The 11,268-nt window shown below is 45.2% G+C and overlaps 1 long non-coding RNA gene across 1 annotated transcript; it reads left to right on the top strand.

Moving 5' to 3' along the window:
- Positions 1-6,546: 6,546 nt before the first annotated feature.
- On the top strand, positions 6,547-8,175 carry LOC309342044. Its single transcript, XR_014156687.1, has 2 exons — positions 6,547-6,652; positions 8,015-8,175. It is a non-coding gene; the product is annotated as an uncharacterized lncRNA (long non-coding RNA).
- Positions 8,176-11,268: the final 3,093 nt, after the last annotated feature.

Raw genomic sequence — 11,268 nt, 5'->3', positions numbered from 1 at the left:
TTGTGCCCAAGGTTGCCATGTCATAGACTTCAAAACACTGCCTCTCTGGGGAAGACCAGAGAGGGCAGAGAGCAGAGCGGATTCTAATGGGTCAGGGGTCATGACTGGCATTGACAGAATCTACATCAGGCATCCCCAAACTTGGCCCTCCAAATGTTTTAGGACTACATTTCCCATCATCCCTGACCACTGGTCCTGTTTGGAGGGCCACATCTGGAGGGCTGAGTTTGGGGATGCCTGAATTCCACATGGTCACTCATGGGTGGAACAAGACAGGTTTGTGGGTGGAATCAAGAACAACAAACGTTTACTAGAGACACTCTGAAATTCATCTCTTAACACAGGCATCAGCATAAAGCGATGTTTTTATCACATTTTGTGCCATTTGGACCCCAACATTTCAGCTGTGCACATGGGGAATTTGCATTCCCTAATGGGACTCCAGTTGGCTTCCTTTGCTGTGAAATAAAACAAGACACATGTACACAGAAGACACCAAAAACAGAAGAGGTGCCCCTTTTATATTAGTAACAAAATAGGTGGAGTATGGTTTTTATTTTAGGATTATATGATTATATTTGGATGAAGTGGTGTTGCTGTTTGAAAAATATGTCCAGGTATGTGGATTTCTCCCTCTCCCTCCCCCTCAAATGGTTCTTGCAGGTTTATTTAGCTAAACCTGAGACCCCTTACGCAGACACTGAAAAGAATGCGTTGATAGTAATATGCTCCTCACAGCTGTTGCCATCCTACTAGTAAGGATGAAAACAGATATGAGGCCCAAAATAAGGTCAAACTGAATTAAGCAGTGTAACTAGATGGGCTCCTCTCAAAGCTGGAATTCTCTGTGTGCGTATCCACACACTAAATGGAAGTTACACATAAACTTGTTCTTTATTAAGAGCCTGCATTGCAGAAGCTTATGTGTATCGAGCAAACCTTAGCCAATGCAGTTGTGACTTTCTTTCCCATGTGTTGAACACTTAGGATTTTATTTGCACCGCAGTTAAATACTGTAATAGGCCACTTTTCCTACCTTGGGCAAGTGGCTGCCATCAACGCAGAGTGGGGTAGTGAGGTTAACCCTTTGCTCAGCTCACATCCATATAATTGGATGCTACATATAATACCAGGCATGGGGAATTTACCAGGTTTTATGTTATGAGCATGTGAATATTGAGCTTTATAAACCTACACGTAAGTTAAACATTCTGGCCGACCCATGGAGGTGAGGTGAACCTAGGGAGTGAGGCAGGCATGTCCCAAAGCAAAACAGGCAGACAGGATTCGGCTGCCCCTTAGTGCCACGATTCTACCCACTTTGCAGACATGTGCAAAGAGCTACAGTACAACCACAATGAAGCAAATGGCCTGAGAATATCCAAATGCAGTTGGCTAACCAAATATTGCATCAACACAGATTATGTTTATTTGTATGTCATATTTCCATTATAGTAAAGGTAAAGGGACCCCTGACCATTAGGTCCAGTTGTGACCGACTCTGGGGTTGCGGCGCTCATCTTGCTTTATTGGGCGAGGGAGCCAGCGTACAGCTTCTGGGTCATGTGGCCAGCATGACTAAGCCGCTTCTGGCGAACCAGAGCAACACATGGAAACGCCGTTTACCTTCCCGCCGGAGTGGTACCTATTTATCTACTTGCACTTTTGATGTGCTTTCGAACTGCTAGGTTGGCAGGAGCAGGGACCGAGCAACGGGCGCTCACCCGGTCGCAGGGATTCGAACCACCGACCTTCTGATCGGCAAGTCCTAGGCTCTGTGGTTTAACCCACAGCGCCACCCAGGTCCATTATATTATGCCCCAAATAGCTCACATATTCATAATCATCATACCAGTGAGTGCAACAAAAATCTATTCATAAAACATTGCGCGGAGCAATACAAGCTAACCTAATCAAACAGCTGTAGATGTAGAACAAGTACTTCCTAGTTTATCTGTGCAAGGAAACGATGGACCAAATGTGTTTTTCGGGATCGGTGCCATTTTGAATTAAACTTCCTAATATGTCAATACAGTGGTACCTCGGGTTAAGTAATTAATTCATTCTGGAGGTCAGTTCTTAACCTGAAACTGTTCTTAACCTGAAGCACCACTTTAGCTAATGGGGCCTCCTCCTCCTGCTGCTGCGCCGCCGGAGCACGATTTCTGTTCTCATCCTGAAGCAAAGTTCTTAACCTGAGGTACTATTTCTGGGTTAGCGGAGTCTGTAAACTGAAGCGTATGTAACCTGAAGCGTCTGTAACCTGAGGTACCACTGTGTAGAGAAATCTGGATAATGTAGACGGAAAAAAGACCTCGTTGCTACAGCTACACAATGGCTCCAATTGTGTATTTTTCATGTTTGATGGAGAGTCCGGAGTTACCAACTTTTGACTTCAAAAAATTTGGGCCTGGGGCAGAACAGGCAAAGCCAGGACAGAACCTGATGGGGCAGAGCCAATGCACAGCTGAGTCTGGAAAGTCGGCATGGAGGCACAATGGGTTATGGTGCATTGTACAATCATAGAATTGTAGCGTTGGAAGACACCACAAGCGCCGTCTCATCCAACCCTCTACAATGCAGGAATATTGTTACCCAATGTGCGGATTGAACCCATGACCCTGTAGTTAAGAGTCTCATGCTCTACTGACTGAGCGGAACCCAGCATAATTAGGTAAGCCATGGACCAGAGTCAGGGACGGTTGTTGCAGAATCCCAGTTTACTAATTTTCCAGACTTCTCTTGTTTCAGTTAGCTGGCCCAGAAAAGTGTGGGCTTGCTGGCAACCCTACACACACATACCCAGGGACTAATGATTCGCTGAGGCTCCAAGGTTTGTTTCCACCACATCTTTCCCTATGGACCTTGCCTTTTGAAACGCTTCACAGAAGCTGTGGGCAACATCCTGTACAAATGCAGTGACCCATCGCTTCTTGTAAGGCGTGATGCAAATTTCCATGTGAGCAATAGTAGATTACAAGGTGTCACTTAACAACTATTTTGGAGTACTAGTTAAAGGAAGCCTGTTACCTGCTGTCTGAAAAAATGAAGAAATGCACCAGTATTATTGCGCTTCCTGAGATTTGCCCAAGGCCGTATGATGTATTGGTGACGTGAATATGGCAGGGACTTGAATGTGGGTTTCCTGTGCTGGGCAACCAACACTTGACAACTGGCTCATAATGATCTAAGAGCCATTGTGAGTTCATCACACAACTTCAGGGAACAGGCTGGTTCATACACTGTGTCTGTAGGGTGTCCATGCACCCATGTATAGAAATAATGCTAGAGGTTTGTATGCTCTTGCCCACTGCTGCTAAAAAGTTTACTGCAAGCCGCACTGGTCATATGATCCATCCACCTTGTTTTGACGATGGACAAAAAGCTAGGGTGGATATGTGCATCTCATAGGCATTTAAGCTCATAAACTTCTATTTTGTAGTAGGTTCGAATCCCTGCAACGGGGTGAGCTCCCGTTGCTCGGTCCCTGCTCCTGCCAACCTAGCAGTTTGAAAGCACGTCAAAGTGCAAGTAGATAAATAGGTACCACTCCGGCGGGAAGGTAAACGGCGTTTTCGTGCGCTGCTCTGGTTCGCCAGAAGCAGCTTAGTCATGCTGGCCACATGACCCAGAAGCTGTACGCCGTCTCCCTCGGCCAATAAAGCAAGATGAGTGTCGCAACCCCAGAGTCGGCCATGACTGGATCTAATGGTCAGGGGTCCCTTTACCTTTACCTTTAAAGTTCATTGACTCACATGCCTCAGTAACCATATATAGGTATATATTAGACACTGGATTTGTGCATGACCTGGGAAGCTGTTTGTACACTCCCATGATAATCTTATCCGATTGTGGGAAAAGATTTTGCTTTCTTCTGAGATAAAATGCACTTCTTCAGTCCTTCACTAGGCAATGTGTTTGTGGTTAAATGCAAGAGGCTTGATTGATAATAGGATCTGCAGGGGAAGAAACCGCAGGATGAAAGTGAGAGGAGTCAAGTAGCAAACGCAGACCCAGATCACAGAAATAAATCACATTCTGTGACACCAAACAACTCCAGTTCCCTGCAGCTGTGTCTCAGATGAGTTTCTGGGTGTGTGGGAAGAAACCGGCCAATCATTCCTTTGTGTTTTCACCCCACCTCCCAAACAGGCTCTTGAACACTGGCTATTGGCTGCATTGCAGCACACCTCTTGGTTCATTATTATCTCAAACAATGTTGTTTTTGCTATTTGTACATGGATCAGAAGGAGAGACAGAGGCAAAAAGGGGGTGGGAAGTGGACGGATTTATTTATTTAGCCGATAACTGTAAACTTGTGAAGAAACCAGCACTGGTGACTGGTTATGAGCATAGTGTGCTTTGCAGAGTGTTCATTTGTAACAGCAAACATGGAAGTTAAATGGAAGGAATTCAATTAAATTTAACAGCACTTGGAAGTGAGTACTGATGCAGTTGGCGAAACTTGCTTTGTTAATGCTCCTTATTTTGGAATATTGGAATATTGAAACATTTATAATATTGGACACCCCCTCTTCCCAGGCCAAATATTTAACAGGGCCCACAACTCATCATGGTGGGAAAGGGATACCCAAGAGAAGGAAGAAGGTTTCTTCTTCCTGCACCCCCATATCTCCCACATTTCTCGCAAAGGGGCAAAGCAATAGGATGTATCCTAACTCTTGCTCTTCCTCCCTCTCCCCTGTCTTTTAAGAGATACAGGTGGTATGGTTTGGGGAAGGAACATCTTCTGCCATCTGTGTAGAAGTGGAGGTTGGCACAGCCAGAGCTTTATTAGATCTCCAGCCCCAACAAAGTCAATCACAGGGGCTTGCATGAGGTTTAGTGGGCGAAAGCCCTGGTAGGATACACTCTTCCCCTGAGCCCAGCTCAGCCACAGCCCCCTATGATCACTTTGGGAAGGACTGTGAGCTGGACCTCCACTTTGCTGACTCCAGTTTGCGGCTTCACTCATCCACACACAGATGGGTTGCGCTGACAAGCTACAAATACAACATTTGCCCAAATGTACTAGAGATAGACTTTTAAAAAATAAAGCTCTCCCTGGAGATGCTGATGTCATGGACTGGTTGGACACAGAGGAATGGTGGGAAGAACCAGCTGGGGAGCCACCAAGGGAAGAATGCTCAGAGCCTGGGGAATGCTGGTGGGACTATGATCAGAGGGAGAAGAGAGAAAAGACTTGGAGGAGGAGGTGTCAGAAGCTGAAGATGTAACAGGGCTTAGTGAGTGGGGAGAGTTGTGACAGAGGAGAGTCCAGAATCAGAGGCAGAAGGTGAAGCTGAAGCAGGTGGGTGGGAAGAGAGAGGCCAAGAGGCAGAGATGAGTCAGGCTGGTGAAGATCATGGGTGTCTCTGTCTCTTGCTGCAACAAGCTCCAACCCTCCCTGGTCTCCCAGAACCAGAAGAGGCACAAAAGCATTGAAGGAGATATTGACGATGCACAGATGCAGTCTCTGGTTGCTTGGGGAAAGCCCTGGTGAGAAGGGGACTTAGATGCCTGTGAGGAGGCAGGGACTATCAGTTTCAGCAACTGATTTTCATGGAAAAATTCCTTCCAGTAGCACCTTAAAGACCAACTAAGTTAGTTCTTGGTATGAGCTTTCGTGTGCATGCCCACTTCTTCAGATACACCTGAAGAAGTGTCTGAAGAAGTGTGCATGCACACGAAAGCTCATACCAAGAACTAACTTGGTTGGTCTTTAAGGTGCTACTGGAAGGAATTTTTTTATTTTGTTTTGACTATGGCAGACCAACACGGCTACCTATCTGTAACTGATTTTCATGGAGTAAGACCACCAGGAATGAGCTGCTCTGCTCATTAGGCCAGACACTCAGCCAAGTCTGTGGAGATCGTGTTTTTGCTAATAAAGCATTAACTCCAACTTTGAACAGTATGATTGCTAACCAACGTGCTCTGTGACAGCGGAGAATTGAACCAAGGACCTTCTGTATTCAAAGCAGAGAACCCACCAACGAGCTATGGTGGTTCCCAATACAGCAGGGCAAAGTAATACTATTATGTCACTTCCTCAAAGTCTTCCATTTTACCTCTTTCACTGCTGCTGATCTTCATGCCCTGGACTTTTTCTTTTTAAGTTGCATCATAAGTAAAGGTAAAGGGACTCCTGACCATTAGGCCCAGTTGTGGCCGGCTCTGGGGTTGCAGCGCTCATCTTTATTGGCTGAGGGAGCCAGTGTACAGCTTCCGAGGCATGTGGCCAGCATGACTAAGACGCTTCTGGCGAACCAGAGCAGCGCACAGAAACACCGTTTACCTTCCCGCTGGAGCGGTACCTATTTATCTACTTGCACTTTGAGGTGCTTTCGAACTGCTAGGTTGGTAGGAGCAGGGACCGAGCAACGGGAGCTCACCCCGTCGCGCGGATTCGAACCACCAACCTTCCAATCGGCAAGCCCTAGGCTCAGTGGTTTAACCCACAGCGCCACCCACGTCCCAAGCTGCATCATACAAATGGACAAAAGCTATTCATTTTGTTCTCTGTTTACGGTCCCTCACTTTTCAGTATCTGCCCATATCCTCGGCACTTTCACTCAGTTCAGTGAGCAGCAGAACTGGCACACCCATTCCGCCTATGTTGATTTACGTTATGTGTCACCTGGTTTTCAAGGTAACTGAACGAGGATCAAAATAAAATATACAGCGAGGGAGAGGCACTCGGGCTATGACTTTTCAAAAGGCTTGCAAGAAAGCATGTTGGGGGGGAAACCAATGCAACCTTATCTATAGAAGAAATAATTCAAATCAGTTTCATGATAAAACACCAGTATCAAAATGTCAGAGCAGTGAACCAACAATCCCATTATCAGAAAGAATAAGGGGAAATACTCTCTGGCCCAGGTGGTGGCAGAAAAACAGGAGTGTGTGCACACTTAAAAATATTTCAGAGGAGGGCAAGGCTGTTCAGGTGTTAGTAGGAACAGAGTGAAACACCCGGCAGCCTGGATGGTAAGCAGCAAATTACAAAATTCTCTCAGAGACAACCTGGTGTGTGTGTGCTGTATATCTGTGGCAGGTGGGGCCAGGAGCAAAAGTGAGTGGAGCAACATTACTGAGCACATAGGTTTCCACACACAATCATACCTTGAACACATTTCTGTATCCTCCATCCATCCAAACAGGCAACAGCCAGGCAAACACACCGGAGGAGAGCACAGATCAGGGCCTTTGAGGGTTGTGGCCTGAGGACAGGGAATGCGGACTGGGAAGGGCATACCCTTCAACATTTCTCCAATGAAAATAGGGACCCCCATTCAATAATAATAATAATAATAATAATAATAATAATAATAATAATAATAATGCCCCACCCATCTGACTAGGTTGCCCCAGCCACTTCTAATATATATAAAACATAATTAAACATAAAAACCTCCCTATACAGGGCTGCCTTCAGATGTCTTCTAAAGGCTTAAGGGTTACATAACTCCATACCCTCCAACATTGCTCTGATGAAAATAGGGACGTCCTAACGAAAAGCTGGAAATTCTGGGATCAAGTCAGAAACCGGGATGGCTTCTGCCATCTGGGACTGTCCTTGGAAAATAGGGACACTTGGAGGGTCTGGAAGGTGTGTGTCCTTTGGCTCTGGGGGCCAAACACCTCTGGCTTCTAGGCATGTGCTGGGATCAGAGAGCAGTGTTTTGCTTTAATGTTTGCACAGTCACTGTTGAGTTCAATGCCCCTACATTCAATTCCAAGGACTCCCTGTCAGCAAGCGACATGGTCAATAATAGCAATATTATCAATATAAAAGCAACAGCGAACATCTGCCAGATGTAGGATCCTTCCTTGTTTTTACTTCATTTGCACACCAGCCCCTTTAAAGTTCATCTTGTCCAGAACAAGTTGCACAGGTCATTTGAGCAAAGTAAATGTCTAAAGTCCCTCAAGTCCCGTAGACTGTTTTGATCTGTTTGACAAACGGCTTTCTCCTTCTTCTAATGTTTTAAATTTCTGGTTTTGTTACCAGCTGGTGGAATTGCTTCAAAAGAAAGTTGGAACAAGTTGGCTCCTTTGAAGTAGCTACAAAATAAATCTATTTGGGTGGTGGGCAGAGGGTTGTAGTCATACTCTGTTAGGAAAAATTGCATACAAAGATGTGTACCGTATATCAGGAGAAAGTCACACTAAGATGCTTCTCAGGTGTGTTACTGCAATTCTGCTGCTGTTAATGGCCCATATTGATATGCAGCTCTGTATGATAGCATCATAAGCTGCTCTCTTATACATCTGAAAGAGCATAGTTGGATACATGGTATCTCTGGAGGTCCTTCATGGGCTTGGGGTTCCTCCAGCGCTTAACAAGCATTCATCCTGATTTGCTTGCAAAAAGCTGACAGAGGAGGTTAGACTTTGTTTTTTTATTGCACATTTGTTCCAATTTGTTGATGGGGAGGTTGATTGCAGCGTATTTGCTGCAACAGAGCGCTTTAATGCAGATCTAAATTTCGCATAGGTACCTGAATCCCTCCCGCAGAATTCTGACAATCTGGAGGTGGCCTTAGATAAGTGTCCATAGTCAGAACAGCATCCTCCATGCTATCTTACTTGGTAATGTTTCAACGGAAGTTGCAGGGTCAGCTTTTTGCATGGTCATTCAATGGACACCTGGTGCTTTTGCAATACAGGTCTGTTTACAAGTTGAGCACAGAGGAATAGGCTAGCAACCAGGCACATTGCTAATCATTAAACAGGATGAGCATGCATTAACCAAACCTTCCTGGGGTAGCTGCTTTTTGCCAGCAGTGAAGTCTTCAAGCTCCTTCAGGACAACCAAGCTGTCCTTAATCTAACCAGACCCAAGCAGATGGAATATGAGAAATAAATGGCAGCCACCAGCCATCAATACTCATTAGGCTAAGGTTACCAGACGTCTCTGTTTCCCGGGCACAGTCCCCAGATTTACAAATCAGCCCCTGACAAAATCCATTCATTCCGGCGGAAGTTGAAAAGTGTCCCCAGATTCATTGAAAAAAATCTGGTAACCTTACATTAAGCAAGCATGGTCTTGCCATCTATGTTAATTACCCATCTTCAGAGGGCTCTCATTTGATAGCCACCATTTCCAACAAGCGGCATTTAGAGGGACCCATCCAAGCTACAGGTGGATCAATAGCAAAACAGAGTACCCTGTACACATCTCCACCCAACCAACCAGCATGTGGTCACTGCAGATTCTGGAAAGGTGGAGAGTAGATCCAGAAATGCTGGATTATTCAAACAGGTTTTCAGGGTACAATCAGAATACAAGGCATTCAAGTATAGACTTATAGATGACAAAATGCTGAAAATCTGGATTTTGTGAATCTATGTAGATGGGCCCTTAGTTACCCCCCCCCCCCGATCTTGTTATCCCCCAACGATTCCCTGACAGGTTTGGTCTGACTGCATTCCAGAGCAGTCCAAGGCTTGACCCACAAAGATTTCTTAGAGTTGGTCTAGGCCCTTGTTAGAAGAATGGTAAAATTTCCCAGATACTTATCACAAACACAAAAAAATTACTAGTGTCAGTTCACATCTACCCACTTTCGGGGAGGGGGGAACAGTGCAGAAGGCACAGAAACTGTGAGATCTGCTTTAATGATCAAAGACAGAGGGAAAACCTGGAGAACCTGAAAAAGTAGAATGGCAATTAGGCACACATTTAATTAATTTTGGCTGCATTCATGTGTGTTCCTTTCAGTGCAGGCCTAAGGGCTGAGTCGCATTTACTGGCAGTAGCAGAGGAGCGTTTTTTACTCTGTCGTTTCTCTCAACGCTGCTCCACTCATGCAGATGTGAAGGAAGAACCTGGGGGGGGGAGAAGGGTAGCAGGTGCTTCCAGACGGTTGCTAATTTTGAGTGGAATTCAATCACAGACTAGCAAATGTACATCACACAATTATAGTTGATCAGGACCTGCGTAACAAACCTGCTTCTGCCAAAGACTAGGCTTTTAGTGATAAGGAAAGTAATGGAGAAATGAACTCAAAAGCTTGTTTTGATGCAGCTTCACCTAACCTCCCCACAGATGTGTCAGAAGGAATACTCAATAAGCAGGTCATGTGAAAGTGCCCAGGAGCATAAGCATTTCAGCCACACAGCTGGTTTATCAACTACATCCTCATCTCAGAAATAGTTTTTGGCCGCTTCAGTCACCTCCAGATTAGAGTATAGAAATGCACCCTGTATAGAGCTGGCTTGGGGCAATGTTCAGAAATTGTATTCAGTGCAGAACAGTGGCCTTCCTAAACTGAAAAAACAAAACAAATTTCTTAACTCACATACAGTTGGGGGACATTTTCCTACCCCAAGTCAAATTCCATCATATATCTCCAGGTGCTAAAAGGTCCCAAAACATATTCATGTGTGAGATATATGAGGAAGGACACTTAAACCTGTTCTCCTGTAATATTTTTTTAAAATGTGGCCCATTTTTTACCCCAACATTTTCTCCTAGCTAGGGCTGCGAATTGTGCCACGCCATAACATTTGTTAGCTTTCAAGGTGCTGCAACTCTCGTTATCCTTGTTGCAACATGGTTACACAACTGAAATTCAGAGAACAAGCATAGCAGATGACTTTCCTATAGTGGAAAGTATTTTCTCTTTAATTCAAAAGCACAAAGCCACCCAACGAATGGTTCGTGACAGACAAAAGGAAGTACTTATTCACAAACGCATAGTTAAACTATGGAATTTGTTGATGGCCACCAACGTGATAAAGGAGGATATTAGACAAATTCATGGAGGATAAATGTATCAGTGGCAGCTATATCACCTCCAATATCAGAAGCAATATGCTTCTGCATAGCAGCCAACTTCTGGGGGCTGAAGTCCCTTCTCACCCGCCCTGAAATATTTGAGGGGGGTGCCTCTCCCCACCAAGTCGAAGGGTATTGTCATTCAAATGGTGCACGTTTGTCATATCTTGTGATCAATTTTGTGGAGACGGGCTTACCTGCCCCCCCCAACAACTTTTTATTCAAGCTGGCCTCTGGATACTAGATGCTGGAGAAAATGAGATGACTCAGAAATTGCTGTTGTGCTCATACCCAGCTCCTAAGTTATCTGGCTGAACACAGTGAGAACAGGACAGTCCTTGTGAACCAGCTCCAGAGCAATTTTTTGGTTCTTCATCCACACATATTACAAGACCTGATGCCAGCTTCGCAGTCCAGTGCCAGCTGCAGCCTGGGTTTGAAGCCCTAACACCACACCATAGTGGCACTATAGTTCGAAGTTG

Source organism: Podarcis erhardii (assembly GCF_964252035.2).
Source record: "Podarcis erhardii genome assembly, chromosome: 5".
NCBI lineage: Eukaryota > Metazoa > Chordata > Lepidosauria > Squamata > Lacertidae > Podarcis > Podarcis erhardii.
The sequence above is the reverse complement of the archived record's forward strand: the minus strand, read 5'-3'. Positions and strand labels throughout refer to the sequence as shown.